The sequence below is a fragment of the Dipodomys merriami genome, unplaced genomic scaffold (assembly GCF_024711535.1).
Source record: "Dipodomys merriami isolate MVZ:Mamm:240054 unplaced genomic scaffold, mDipMer1.0.p SCAF_10, whole genome shotgun sequence".
NCBI classification, from domain to species: Eukaryota; Metazoa; Chordata; class Mammalia; order Rodentia; family Heteromyidae; genus Dipodomys; species Dipodomys merriami.
The window spans coordinates 15,869,634-15,885,816 of NW_027202271.1; the positions used below are offsets into that span (position 1 = coordinate 15,869,634).

Genomic DNA, 16,183 nt, shown 5'->3' on the forward strand with positions numbered 1-16,183 from the left:
TGAAAATACTGTACAGAGGGTTACAATTACATGGGCAAGATAATGAGTACATTTCTTATCAAGCATTATAGCCTCCTCCTTTGTTTCCCCTTCCCATCCCTTCCCATCCTCCCCTAGGCCCCCCCCCACTTAATCCCCCCGCCCCCCGCCCCCCCACCAAAGTTGTAAAGTTCGTTTTCGACATAACGACTTGTACATTTCATTGTTGCAATGAGTCCACCTGTATCCCTATTTAAACGATTCCAACAGCTCTCTTGTTCATGAGTTGCATATCCTCCAATCTTCTCATCATGGAATGCTTTTCAACTTGGTCTGTTAATGAATGAAAATTATCTATTCCAGTTCTGCTAAGCAAAGAACACATGTGGTCCAACTGTAGTCTGGCACTATGAGGACTCAATCACCCTGCTCTTCTCAGTATGTTATATACCTGCTCCAGCCTCATCAATCTCTGTTCTTGCTTCTGTGACTATGAAAATCTTTGATTCCAGATCACCTAGGTATAATGCTTGTCATATAATTCACTTCCCGTAGTTTTCATTAGGATGCAGTGAGTATGAGCAGCATTTATATGACTAGAATTCTTCAACAGCTTCATTCCATGGAATATGTCTCCTCTAGTTGTGTATGTACCAACCTATGCATTTGAGGGCACAGTGTTTTTGCTGCACCAACCTATGCATTTGAGGGCAGAATGTTTTTGCTGTAGCTTTCCTGCAGACCTGACCTTTTACTGCAGGATTCTTCAACCTGGGATGTGGCTACTCTGACTTTCCTCAATGTGGATTATAATTTCTCTTACTCTCCTCTGGAAGGAATATGTGCAATCTAGTTCTTTGCAGGTGAATCGTATCTCTTCCAATTCTCATCTGTGTGAAATGGAGCTGCATATCTTACTGAAGATCTCTAAAGGAAAGTCAATGGCAACTGCAGGCCTGTACATCCTGGAATCAATCTCCTGTTACTCACCTCAAGAAGAAATGTATCCACTCTACGGGTGCTTATCATGGAATGTATCTACTCCTGCTCTTCAGAGAATGGATTGAATATGTTCCAGTACTGCTCATCGTTGAAGCCATCTTCCGTAGCTCTTTTCAGGAAGGTAAATGTTCAGTCTTAAGTTGGCCTATCATGGAATCATGTCACTTTGTACTCAGCATGGAATATAGTACTCCTCTCTGTCCTGCAACCAACTATTTTTGCTCAACTTATGTGGGGTCTTTTTAGCATGAAATTCTTTTTCCTTCTCTCTTTTTCCTTATTTCCAAATGCATCTTTCCATCTCTTCAGAATGGAATCAATGCCTTGCATCTCTTCTCATGGTGAAATTGATCTTCACCAATACTATCAGGATGGAATATTTCGACACCATCTCTATTCAGCATGTAATATTTGAATTCTAGTTCTCAGCATGACAGCATCCATTTATTCCAGTTCTCTTAAGTAACTCCAGTGTTAGGTTAAATATATGTAAAATGTATTTCCTGCATTTCCTTTTGTTTTGAAATGCATCTCTCTTACAACAGGTGTCAGCAGGGGTTGAATTAGCACTAGCCACCTTCCTCAAGGAATACACCTATTCAAGTTCTTCTTAGCATGCAACTTCCTACTAAGGATCTCAGCATGGAATGTGTTTAAAGTGACTGTCATCGGCAAGGTAAGTGTCAATGTAAGCACTTTAAAGCATGTAGTATTAGTAGCATAGTGCTCCTTCTCATGGACTACATTTACTGCTGTTCTCCTCAGCATGAGATCTGTTTACCTCCATTTCACTCAGTGTGACTGAGCAGGTTTCAGCTCACTCTAGTAACCTCTAGGCCATTCAGGAACCTAGTGCCTGAATCCTCCTTGTAGAATGTGATGTACTCAGGCACCCTGTGCATGTACATATGTATATGTTTGTGGCTTTCATCCTCAGAAAGGGAAGTGTTTGTTTTAACCCTCTTCAGTATGGCATGTTTCTTTCATATTTGTACATGGCTTTGAATACATTTAACTCCAGCCATATTTCTCAGGGAGAATTTTTATCAAATCTAGCTGTTTCATCAAGGAATACACTTACTCTAGGTATGCCAGCTGGGATCCTTGTGCTCAGCATGTCAGCCTGGCAAGTGCTAAAGGCAGTTCTCCTTGGCAAGGAATGCATCAACTCTAGTTTTTTTGAGTATGGAGTCTCACTAGTTCAGTGCTCCTTGTCATGGAATACCTGTGCTCTAGCTCTGATCGAGTCCAGTTCAGGGCCCAAGACCAGTACTAAAAGGAGTGTGTCTTCCCCAACACTTTTTCTCATGGAATCCATGACCCATTTGCTTAAGGTCTTGTCAGCCTGGGTTTTCCTTATGAGCCCTTTCGTCCACATGAAATTAACATACAGGTGCTAACTGAATATGGAAGATTTATTTTCAAGCTGTACAAATCATGGAATGCAAGTCCTCTCATTTTTTAATGGAGTGAAAATGGATTAGCTTTTCTTTTCTGGGAATGTGTATCAATGTATTCTCTACCTTAGGACGTTCTTCTCCTCCAGTTCTTCTGAGCATTAAATACATTTCCCATGACATCTTTAGCACAGAATGCATGTAATACAGGTGTCTTGACAAGGGAATATGTTTGTACAGTTGCTTTTTTTCTGAAAAATTTGCCTTTGCAATATTCAGTAGTTTCCCTGAGGCTGTTTCTGGCAAAGGAACATCAATTCCAGCTCTGGTAATCAAGGCAGGTTTGAACTCCAGGATTCTCCTGCATGGAGTAGCGACTTCTATATTTCTTCCATGGAATGGATCATCTCCAGTTCTCCTCAGGAAGATTTAAGTGTCTTTCCTGCAGCTTCCTTCATGAAATCTTGTCTACCCCACTTCTCCTACCTGGGACTGCATTGAATTGCTATCTCCTTTGTCTTGGAAGGTTTCTACTCAGTCTCTCAATATGGCATGTCTTTAAAGAAGCTCTTGTCAGCAAGAAACGTTTGTTTTTTAAAAATGTTTTTTATTGTAAAAATACTTTACAGAAGGGTTGCAGTTACATGAGTAAGGTAATGAGTACATTTGCTATTGAGCATTGTTATCTCTTCCTTTGTTTTTCCCCTACAGTACCTTCCCTTCCCACTTCCCCCCCACCCCCAACTCCTCCCCTGGCTTCCCCTCCAGCGGAAGTTGTAAAGTTCATTTTCAACATAGTATCTTGTAGATATCATTGTTACAATGGATGAACTTGTATCCTTTTTTTTTTTTAAATTTTATTTTATTTTATTTGAGAACATACTGTACAGAAGGGTTACAATTACATGGGCAGGATAATGCATACATTTCTTACCAAGCATTGCAGCCTCCTCCTTTGTTTACCCTTCACCTCCCTTCCCAGCCTCCCCCCTTCCCCCCACCCAATCATACCCCCCTCCCCCCCCCAACACCGAGATTGTAAAGCTGGTTTTGACATGACATTTTGTACTTCTCATTGTTGCAACAGGTCCACCTGAATCCTTAAACGACTTGTTTGTCCCCATCTCTTCCACATGTTATACTGACATCAAATATAGTGAAAGCGGGGGTTACACTGTGGGGAAGGGACATACAAAGCAACAAAGAAATAATCTTATAAATGCGTTAGAAACACATGCCTGAAAGAAACGAAAACATTAAAATACATATTTAAGGGTTCATTTTCCTAACATCACATTATCTGACTTTTTCCGCTTGACTCATACCTATACTAGATATTGCAAATAAGGGAAACCATGGGACCTATGTTTCTTTGGGCCTGGCTTACTTCACTTAATATAATTTTTTCCAAACCTTTCCATTTCCTAACAAATGGGGCAATGTCATTCTTTCTGATGGAGGCATAGAATTCCATTGTGTATATATACCACATTTTCTTGATCCATTCATCTACTGAGGGGCATCTGGGTTGGTTCCATATCTTAGCTATGGTAAATAATGCTGCAATAAACATAGTTGTGCTGGTAGCTTTAGTGTGGTCTTGTTTGTAAACATTTGGGTAAATGCCCAAAAGTGGGATTGCTGGATCATAGGGGAGATCTATGTGAAGTCTTTTGAGGAACCTCCATACTGCTTTCCAAAGTGGTTGAACAAGTTTACATTCCCACCAACAATGAAGTAAGGTTCCTTTCTGTCCACATCCCCTCCAGCATCTGTTGTTAGAGTTCTTGATTTTTGCTGTTGTAATTGGAGTGAAGTGATATCTCAATGTTGTTTTGATTTGCATTTTTTTTTTTTTTTTTTGTCGGTCGTGGGGCTTGAACTCTGGGCCTGGGTGCTGTCCCTCAGCTCTTCAGCTCAAGGCGAGCGCTCTACCACTTGAGCTACAGCGCCACTTCCGGTTTTCTGGTGGTTTATTGGAGATAGGAGTCTCACGGTCTCTCCTGCCCGGGCTGGCTTTGAACCGCGATCCTCAGATCTCAGCCTCCTGAGTAGCTAGGATTACAGGCGTGAGCCACCAGCGCCCGGCTTGATTTGCATTTCTTTTATGGCTAGGGATGTTGAACATTTCTTCATGTGTCTATTGGCCATCCTTCTTTCTTCTTCAGAGAAGCTTCTCTTTAAGTCTTTCGCCCACTTATTTATTGGGCAGTTGTTTCTTTGAGGATTTGTTGTTGGGTGGTTTAATTTTTTGAGTTCCAAGTATATTTTAGATATGAGACCCTTGTCCGTTGTATGGCTAGTAAAGATCTTCTCCCAATCGGTGGGCTTTCTATTGATCTTGCTAGCTATGTCATTTGCCCTGCAGAAGCTCTGCAACCTTATGCAATCCCATTTGTCCAACCTTTCTTTGATTTGTTGTGTCTCTATTCAGAAAACTTCGGCCTGAGCCAAGGAGACCTATGGTTTCTCCTATTCCATCCTGTAATGTTTTCAGAGTGTCTGCTTTGAGTTCAAGGTCTTTGATCCATTTGGAGTTGATTCTGGTGCAGGGTGATATATAAGGATCTAGCTTTAGTTTTCTACATGTAGTTAACCAATTTTGCCAGCACCATTTACTGAAGAGGCTGTCTTTCTTCCATTCTATTGTTTTAGCTCCCTTATCGAAGATTAGATGGCTATAGGTCTGTAGGTTCATTTCTGGGTTTTCAATTCTATTCCATTGGTCCTGAGGTCTGTTCTTATGCCAATACCAAGCTGTTTTGATTACTATGGCTTTATAGTAGAGTTTGAAATTTGGTATTGATATTCCCCCAGCAGTTGAACTTGTATCCTTATTTAAGCATTTTGTTATTTCACTTCCCCTCCTCAAAATAGAAAAGTGTTTATACAAGATGCAGGGCACCAGAATCAAATTCTGTGAAAATAGGTTATACTGTGGGGGAAGAACATTGCAAAGAAACAAAAACAATCACATAGTACGTTATAAATATGTTAAAAACAATAGGAAGAAAGAAAAAAGCACTTGTCTATATCTTGGGGTTCATTTCACTTAACATCATCTTATATTGTTGCATGTATGAAGTTTTTGCCCTTTTCTGCTTTTCCTAGACATATATTAGTTACCGAAAATACTACCTATGTTTCTTTGGGCCTGGATTACTTCATTTAATAAAATATTTTCTAAGTCTTTCCATTTCCTAACATATAGGGTGATGTCTTTCTTTCTGATGGAGGCATAGAATTCCATTTTATGTCTATACCACATTTAGCAAGAACAGTTTTAAATGTGGCATTCTGCATTCTGCAGTTCGATAGTAAGGTGCTACTTGGCCTAGACTGCATCAATTTAGTATGGAACTCAAATTCTTTAACCCTTCATTGCATGGAATCTGCCTACTCCTGTCATCTTGGAATCACTATAGGGAAAGTTGGCAATGTTCCTCAGCATGACATGTTCTCTATTTTGCATGAATTGCACCATGGCTGCTATCTTAGGAAAGATTTCCTTTCCACCCATACAATGCATGCAATACATCTCCACCAATCCATGTGAGAATGGACTGAAATTCACTACTCAGCAGAGAAGAGCTCTGGTTACAGCATCGCATCCCTCAGCTTGGAGAATGTGTTCTCCAGATAAATGCGCCATGTAATGTGTTTCTCCATATGGAATTATGTTCATCCATCTCCACTCAATGTGGAATGTCTCTCCTTAAGTTTTCTCAGCCCAGAAAGTGAATGTGTCTCCTGCAGTTTTGAGGAAGAGGAATATGTCTGCACAGTTTTCGTTATCTGGAATATATTTTTCCAATTTCAGACATGTGGAATACGTCTCCTCCAGTTATGGACAGGAGGAATTTATCACCTCAAGTGTGGAGCATGTAGAATCTGTCTCCTCCAAGTTTGGGGCAGATCTCCTGAGCATTGTCATGAGCATGAAAGTTATATTCTTCAGGTCGTCTCAGTATGAATGGGGCTACTTCAGCCTTCCTCATGTGGAATCTATATGCTTGATTCAGTGCCTCTCAGGGTAGAATGTGTCTATCCAGGTCACAGCATATGATAAGTTGGAATCTATTTATTTCAGTTGTTCTGAAATAGGAAAATGTCAAGGCCAGGTCTGTACTGACTGGAGACCCTCCTGTTTTGCTGACTCCAGCAACTTATTGATCTATTCTAGGTTAGCTTAGCAAGGAATGTATCTTTCATTGCTCTCTAGAGCATGAAGTACATGTGTCACAACTCTCCCAAGCATTGCTTCTATGGGTTCCAGGTCTCTTCAGAAACTTGAATGTTTCCCTTTAGGATTCTTTAACATGGAAATACCTCCCACTGTGTACAGCATTGGACATATGTGCTCCTGTTCTCCTTGGCATGGAATGCATCCATTCTAACCATCCTTGAGAAGTTCAGCATTTATTTGTGGTAAACATTTGTTATCAATTCCTTTTTGTATCCTCATGCAGTACTGAATCTGCAGCTATGGAATCTGTGTACTCGAGCTCATCTCTCAGGGGCTATGTCTACACCTTGTCTCTGCAGTAAGGAATGAAGCTACTTGGCTCTCCACAGCATGGAATATAGCACATTACAGCTCTATTCAGAAGGTAAGTATCATCTCCAGCTTTCCTTTTCCTGGAAGCCATCTATTCCAGGTGTGCTGAGGATGGAATCTGTGTAATTCAGCCTTCCTCAGGTATGTAATTATTAACTCAATTATCCTCAGCATGTTGACATGTGTACTTACAGCATAGAATGTGTCTACCCTAGTCCTCTTCAACATATAGCCTGTCACTGTCATGTCTCCTCACATTGGAATGTGTTGACTCCAGTAATTTACAACATGGCATGAGATTCCATCATGCTTGGAGTCCATACACTCTTGGAATGTGTATCATCAATCTGCTGTGAACAATTTGTTTACTCCAGCTTTCTTTTTTTTTTGTTTTTTGTTTTTTGTTTTTGCTTATGTGGTGCTGAGGAATTGAACCCAGGACTTCACGCATGAGAGGCAAGCACTTTACCACTGAGCCAACTTCCCAGCCCTATTCCAGCTTTCTTGAGAAAGGAATGCTCTTGCTTCATGTCTCCACAACTTTGGATGTGTGTCCAAAGTTGAAGAGCACCTTAGTCCTTTTATTCTCAGAAAGAAGTGCAACTTCCCAGGTTTTCATCAACATGAGTCATGTTTACAGCAACCCTCTTCTTCCCTGTCAGTTTCTAGTCCCAGATTTGCAGCACATTTGTTTTGTCCCAGATTTTAAGGCAAGAGATACAGTCATCATCCTCTGTGTACAGGAGAACCATTCCCCATTAGATCCACTTCCCCTGTTCACTATGTAATGGAGACCCAAATAGTGATGCTACTTGTGAAGCCCAAATATAGGTACATTTGAGCTGGGCATAGTCCTCCAAGAATATTCTGCCTGGGTATTTTTGACATTTTGCCTAAGTAGAGAATTTTTCTCTAATTTTTCTTTCTAGGAAACGAAAGCATGGATGCTGTCTCCTCTAGTTCATTGGATTTGTAGTTTTCCATCCCCCCCTTCACTAAGTGAGAAGTGTTGTTTAAGCTGGAAGCATAAGATACTAGTCAAATAGGAAAGACGAGTCCGTATTCTAGGGACCCTAGGTATAAGGATGAAGATCTTCATTGTCTCTTGGGACCAAGTCTGGTACCGATTGCAGCAGCATTGGAGGAATATAATGGATAAAGGGCTTTCTTGTCCCTGTTGGTTGTATGGGTTTACTTCTCACCAATATGAGGAATCCATTGGATCCTGAGTGGACTTGGAGATCCTCTTAACAGATAATAGATTATCCACAAGCTCCCTACAGGCTGGAATGTTTTCCAGCCCCTCTCCCTCTGAAAGCCCATTATTGCCTGTAAGGTCCACAATGCCTTCACTGACATCTTCCTGTATCTCACTAGCTTTCTTTTTAATTGTGTGAAGAATCCAAAGGCAGTTCCTATACCTGAGAGCCTCACCTCACACAGACCTGGCACAGAACAGGCATTGATAAAGAGTCAAGCTTCATCATGTTGCTAAAGTAAGGGTCACATTTTGAAGAATTTGGCTGTTACATGTTTCATAGTCCTGGGAACACCACGCCCTGTCCCCATCTATACCAAGACAGCTGCAGTGTGGGGAGGATCTTATATGGGATCACTCTTGCCTCTGTGGCCCATTCTTGACTGCAAGTCCATTATGGGCCACCGCATTCTGTACAAATATATGGGTGAGTCAGACTTAGTCACATCTAGTACTTTCCCTCCAATCACATAGGCCATCTATCCCTGCCTTTCACAAGGAGTGGGCTGGAGTTTCCCATGGTCTCCTGGAGGGAATGTCATTGTTGGCCTCACCATATGAGCATGATCCTCCTGTCTTGCTGTCAGCCTCTCACTGTGGAATAGATGACAATACAGCCAGTCTGGTGTCCAGGTATTGTGTGCCCTATGAACACCTTGCGTGCATTGACCCAGTGGGGGATCCCTCATCCTCCAATAATTTACATTTTATACTTCTTCCCCTCATGACCTTCTTCCAGATGGAACTTCACATTACATCTGTCTTTGGCTATGTTTTCCGCATGAAAAGAACCACTTTCGTCATTTTAAGTTGACTCCACAGGAACCTTGGAACATCATCACCATCAACATAGGTCCTCAGTTTCCACAATGGCTTCATTTCTCACCTTGGTCACCTTGTGGAGTTAACTGAACAAGGATCAGAGACTGGCTCATAACTCTTCCTAGCCATGTATCTCTTTCGATTTCTATTTTATATCCACAAAAAACCTGCAGTTTTTATTACCTAACAGTTTGCTTTCCATCAGTTATTCAGAATAAAATGTGATTTCATGAGTTATCCTGTAACAACTACAATAAATTTTGAATCAAAGATGTTTCTGTCTTTTCTGTTTCTTCAGATTTTTTGCCTAGTCGTGTGTGTGTGTCTGTGTGTGTGTGTGTGTGTGTGTGTGTGTGTGTGTGTGTGTGTGTGTGTGTGTGTGTGTGTGTGTGTGTGTGTGTGTGAATACTGTGGCTTGAACTCGGGGTTCCCTTTACCACTTGAGCTACATCTCCCCATTGACTTTTCCTGACTAATTGGAGATCAGGTTGTGTCAGTCTTGTCTGACTGAGTGGCTTTGAGCATCCATCTTCATATCTCTCCCTCCTGAGTAGTTGAGCTTATAGATCTGAGCTTTTGTCCCCCAGTGTTGTTTTTTTAAACTGTTTTGAGGACCTTCTGTGCTCTTCTCCATGACGTACAAGATACCTTGCCTCTTGAGATTTGACAGCAGAATACTCCTCAATCCCCCGGAATAACTTCTGTGCTCCAAGCATCCTGAGTTCTTCACTATACCCCTAGCACACTGTTCCTGCCTATGCTCCTTCTCTTCTCCATTCTTTGGGAGCTCTTCCTCCTCCTCAATGAAAAAATTGCCTGTATGCCTATCAAGTGTCAATAGGATTCTATTTTCTCCAGGTTGCCCCCACTTACTTTGAAGCTCAACTGTCAACTTTTTTCCCTCTACTCTAGGTCTGTGATGCAGTTTTCCAAGTGTGGGCTCACTTTTGGCCTCCAAGAATGATAGCCTTCTGAGTACTTCACTGCATTACCCATAGTATGCTTGATCCTGTAGAACTGAGCTGGTTTTTGGCATTTTGTGTGCAAGTTCATCTCAAGAAGAGAATGGGTAAGTAGGGATTCCTGTGGCTTTATGCTCTGGGAAATGGTGTTTTCTTTCTAGGGTTGATAGCAGGTTAGAAATGTGTGATGATTATAGATGGACCTGATGACTGCGGAGTTTTGCTAGTTTTCTGTGTTGAAAATGTAGAATGGGGAGGAGAAGCTGGAATCTGAACAAGCTCTCACATAGAAAGCAGCTTTAGAGTTCCAGTGAACAGTCCTAAGCCAGAGAATCACACCAAGTGTGCCATCACAGGACAGAGAGTTAGACAAGAGAGGGGAAGCCAAGGCAAAAAGAAGCACCTGAGTGCTCGCCAGCAGCCGCCACGGCGGCGGCGGCGGCAGGGTCGCAAGCAGCAGAGACCACAGCCGGGGGCCATACCTGAGCGCTCACACAGAGAGTCCGGGACGAAGGAGCCAGACGCAGCGGGCGAGTGGATTCTACTCAACACCAGCAAGAACCAACAAAGAGCGGACATCTTCATCCTGCAGCTTGCAGACCAGAGACGACCCAGGATCCAAGACTCGGCGTGAGTAGAAGCCCGACTTCCTCACTCCTTCTTAGGGAGCACCGGTGATCTCCATCTTGGATACCGACAAAGCTCGGAGGAGCTGCCAGCTCCAACCCAGGCCTTGGAATAAAACGAGTCATTTAGCAGGTCACAAGAACTTAACGGCGAAGTGACCTGCCAGACTCAGCTCCATCCAGGGAAAAGTCACCCAGCTCAGGCACTCACTGGGTAACCAGAGACAGAGGCTGCCCCTCCCTCTAGCAGCCTCAAAAATCAATTGAAAAACAGAATCCCTGAGAACAGCTCCAGGCTGGGCTCTGGGAGATTTTTTTTTTTTTTTTTTTTTTTTGCACAAAACAGCCCCAGGAAAAAGCTACTGATTGTTGAAAGGCCTCAACTCTACCCAGAACCTAGCCTCACCACTGCATCCCCTTCTACCCAGAACCTAGCCTCACCACTGCATCCCCTTCTTTTGTGATTCTCAAAGCAGATCACCCTCCTAGAAAACTAACCTGGGAGGGGGATCTCAAAATCTTGGGTAAAGCAGAGCATTTTTCTGCCTCTTCCAACAAACCGACTTAAGAAACCAATCAAGCCACAGGACCTCAAGCCGACCAAAGACTCCAACAAAAGGCTGGTTACAGACAAAAGGGAGATACAGGATTCTTCCCACCCCTTCCCCCCCCCAAAAAAAAATCAAAGGACTTTTTTTTTCTTTTTTCTTCTTTTTTTTTCTTTCTTTTTTTCTTCTTCTTTTCTTTTTTATTGTTTGTTTTTTGTTTTTTGCTACCTTATATATATATATAAATTTTTTTCTCTTTTAAAACTTTTATTAATCTTTAATTTTTGCCTCTTCTGAAAAAATAATTGATTTCCAGTAACTTTTTTTTTTGTTTTTTCTCCTCTTATAATTTTTATTTTAGGAATATGTAAATGAGCGTTTTCCTTTCTTTTCTTATCTTCTTTCTCTTTTTCTTTCTTTCATAATTATCTTTTTGTTTTTTGTCTAGCTCTACTGAACTTCTGATCTTTTCTTCACCCTTTCCCATGCTTAAAGTTTTTTCACATCTCCTCTATGTCCCTCCCTTTCTCACAACATATTCACATTCCTCTCTAAATAGATGGTCTTTTAATCTCTACAATAACATTAATTTTTATGTTTCTATTTTTTTTTCTGGTCTCTTTTCATTCCCCTATCCCTCTCTTCTTTTTCTCTCTCTCTCTACTTGCATCCTACCCAACCCATTTCCTGCTTTGTGATTAGGACATAGTTAACGCTCCCTGTGCCTCCCCACACCAATCTATTCCTATTTTTCACCCACATCTCTCCCTAATCCTAATAATTTCTGGTTTTCCAAATTCTTTTCTGCGGTTAGAAGTCCTTTAAAATATAGTTGTTTGATGTTGAATAGATGTATCTGTTGAACTAGATTGTATCTGTAGACTATTGACTGTACAAATGCAAACTTTGGTTGATGGTTGCCTTAAGATAGTGTTCTAGCACAAAACTGGTACTATCTTCATCTCAAATGGGCAGAGTAAGCCAGAAAAACACAAGAAAAATGGCAAATTTGGGTATCTCAATTCCCAATCTTGATAATCAGGGGTCAGATCAGATAATGAACAATCCAGAGGAGAGTTCCCAAATAGCTCTACAAACACTGGTGGCAAACATGATAAATGAGAAGCTTGACAACTTACAAAGGACTCTGTATGAGCGTGATAGGGAGAGAGAGGAGGCATCCCAGAAGTTTATACAGGAATATCATAAGCGTGAGGAAGCTACTCAAAAACTGATACAGGATTTGCATGAACAACTTGAGAATACTCAAAGAGAAAGGGAGGAATGGTGTGAGCAGGCTGAGAACACTCAAAGAGAACTGCAGGAATCCCACGAACGTGAGGAAGCTAAACAAAGAGTAATACAGGAATTGAGAGACCAGGTAGAGAACACACAAAGATCACTAAAGGCATCCATAGAATCCATTAACAAAGAGCTGAAGGAAGTCAGGGAGACCACAAAGGGAATGCTGAATGGAACCCAACAGAAGGAATGGGAGTCCAAAGAAACCATATCCAATCAACTAAGTGATTTGAGGACAAACACTGAACACCAAATTAAGAAAGTAAAGAGATTCATACAAGACCTAAAACAGAGCTTCAACAAAGAACTTGAAGCCATCAAAGCTGACCAATTAGAAGGAAAAGAGATTAAAAACAGAGAGTCTTGACAGCAGGTTAGACCATGCAGAAGATCGAATCTCAGGGATTGAAGACAGCCTAGATATTATAGAGAAAGAACATACAACCATCCAAGACAAGTCCAAGAAATATGATAGATATATCCAACACCTGGAAGACACCATCAGAAGGCCTAACTTAAGGATAATGGGTGTAGAGGAGCACCTAGAAACAGAAGTTAATGGTCTAGGAAATTTGTTTAACAGGATCCTAGCAGAGAACTTCCCAAACATGCAAAAAGATAGGCCTATTCAGATAAAAGAAGCCTTTAGAACCCCAAATAGACCAGACCAGAAGAGGACATCCCACCGTCACATTATAATCCACACAGGATCAACTCAGAACAAGGAAAAGATCCTTAAAGCTGTGAGGGAGAAAAGGGTAATCACCTATAAAGGGAAACCAATTAGAATCACCTCAGATTTCTCAGCAGAGACAATCAAAGCAAGAAGAGCCTGGAATGATGTATGCCATGCCCTAAAAACAAACAACTATCAACCAAGAATACTGTACCCAGCTAAACTCTCCTTTATAACTGAAGGCCAAATAAAAACCTTCCACAGCAAAGAAAAATTGAAACAATACATCTCCACCAAACCAGCCCTACAAAAGATTCTTAAAGATGTCCTACACATAGAAAACCAACAAGACCACAATAAAGGCCAACAAACTGCACCCAAACTGAGAATCCAAGAACCATAGGAAGAACCCAGCTTTCGCAGCCCCCAAGAAGGTAGATAACATGGCAGGAACTCCCAAATACCTCTCAGTCCTATCTCTTAACGTTAACGGACTGAACTCTCCAATTAAGCGACATAGACTGTCTAGTTGGATTAAAAAACAAGACCCTTCTATCTGCTGCCTGCAGGAGTCACATCTTGCCCGTAAAAACAAACACATTTTCAATGTTAAAGGCTGGAACAAAATCTACCAAGCAAACGCCCCCCATAAAGAGGCAGGAGTTGCAATCCTAATATCAGATAAAATAGACTTCAAATTAAAAATCGTGAGAAGAGATAAAGAAGGTCGCTACATACTAATTAAAGGATCTCTCCTTCAGGAGGATATTACAATTCTAAATATCTATTCGCCAAACAATGGAGCACCCAAATTTCTCAAAGAAACACTACTTTCCCTCAAATCCCATATAGATCCAAAGACATTAATTGTTGGGGATTTCAACACACCACTCTCCCCACTAGACAGATCAACTCGGCAAAAACTCAACAGAGAAACCGCAGATCTAAACAGCTGCATAGATCAACTAGACTTAACAGACATTTACCGAACATTTCACCCAGCAGCATCAGAATACACGTTCTTCTCAGCAGCGCATGGAACATTTTCTAAAATAGACCACATTCTAGGCCACAAAGCAAACTTGTCTAAATTCAGAAACATTGAAGTTATACCCTGCATTCTCTCTGATCACAAGGGAATAAAATTAGAACTCAACACCAAAAGCCACCAAAGAAAGTCCGGTATCACATGGAGGCTAAACAACACACTGCTGAATCAAGAGTGGGTCATGGAAGAGATTAGAAAGGAAATTCAAATGTTCATGCTATTCAACAAAAATGAACACAAAAATTACCAGCTCCTCTGGGACACAGCAAAGGCAATACTCAGAGGCAAGTTTATAGCTCTGAGCTCCTACATCAACAAATTGGAGAGATCTGAAACTAGCAATTTAATGACACATCTAAACCTCCTTGAAAAAGAGCAGCAAGATAAACCCCAATCCAGTAGACGGAAAGAAATAATCAAAATTAAATCAGAATTAAATGAATTAGAATCCAAAAAAACTATAGAAAGAATCAACAAAACAAAGAGTTGGTTCTTTGAAAAACTTAACAAAATTGACAGACCCTTAGCAAATCTTATCAGAAAAGAGAACACACCCAAATTAATAACCTCAGAGATGAGAATGGAAACATCACCACGGAAACAACCAAGATTCAGAACATTATAAGGGAATACTTCTCAAAACTTTATGCTAATAAGTTCGACAACTTGACAGAAATGGACCTCTTCCTATCAAATATTGACATGCCAAAACTAAACCAAGATGAGTTAAACCAGCTTAACAGGCCCATATCAAGCATTGAAATAGAAACAGCAATAAGAGACCTCCCAGCTAAGAAAAGTCCAGGACCAGATGGTTTTACAGCGGAATTTTACAAGGCCTTCAAAGCAGAACTCACACCAATTCTCCTCCAACTCTTCAATGAAATTGAAAGAGAAAGTTCACTACCGAACACATTCTATGAAGCCATCATAACCCTCATCCCAAAACCAGGCAGGGACTCATCAAAGAAAGAGAACTATAGACCCATTTCTTTGATGAACATCGATGCAAAACTTCTCAACAAAATTTTGGCCAATCGACTTCAACATTTCATCCAAAAAATCATACACCACGATCAAACAGGATTCATTTCAGGGATGCAAAGCTGGTTCAATATACGCAAATCAATTAATATTATTCATCACATCAACAGGAGCAAGAACAAGAACCACACGGTTATCTCAATAGATGCAGAAAAAGCATTCGACAAGATCCAACACCCCTTTATGATGAAGGTTTTGGAAAAATTAGGAATCCATGGAACATTCCTCAATACAATAAAGGCTGTATATGACAAACCTACAGCCAGCATTATACTCAATGGTGAAAAACTAAAGCCATTTCCTCTTAACTCAGGAAGAAGACAAGGATGCACACTCTCTACACTTCTCTTCAATCTAGTATTAGAATGCCTAGCTACAGCAATAAGACAAGATGCAGACATAAAGGGGATCCAAATAGGGAAAGAAGAAATAAAACTCTCCCTCTTTGCAGATGACATGATCTTGTATTTAAAGAATCCCATAGACTCCACTCCCAAATTACTCAAGCTGATTCAAAACGTTGGCAAAGTAGCAGGTTATAAAATTAACCCCTAAAAATCAATGGCTTTTCTGTATGCCAACAATGAGAAAAGTGTGGCTGAAATTAGGAAAGCAACTCCATTTGTAATAGCCCCACAAAAAATAAAATACCTAGGAATTAACTTAACTAAAGAAGTGAAGGACCTCTATGATGAAAACTTTAAAATCTTGAAAAAGGAAATCAACACAGAACTTAAAAAATGGCAAAACCTCCCATGCTCCTGGATTGGCAAGATTAACATCGTGAAAATGGCAATACTTCCCAAGGCTATCTACAAATTCAATGCAATACCAATCAAAATTCCACCCTCATTCTTCAAGGAAATAGAAGAGGCAATCCAAAAATTCATATGGAACAATAAAAGACCCCGAATAGCAAAAACACTTCTCAATGGAAAGAACACTGCTGGAGGAATATCAA

At 40.8% G+C, this 16,183-nt stretch overlaps 1 long non-coding RNA gene across 1 annotated transcript; it reads left to right on the forward strand.

The window, feature by feature from the left end:
• Window positions 1-215: 215 nt before the first annotated feature.
• On the forward strand, window positions 216-9,215 carry LOC138836649 (uncharacterized). Its single transcript, XR_011374974.1, has 6 exons — window positions 216-1,102; window positions 1,527-1,657; window positions 6,848-6,988; window positions 8,314-8,432; window positions 8,669-8,827; window positions 8,934-9,215. It is a non-coding gene; the product is annotated as an uncharacterized lncRNA (long non-coding RNA).
• The last annotated feature ends 6,968 nt before the right edge of the window (window positions 9,216-16,183 follow it).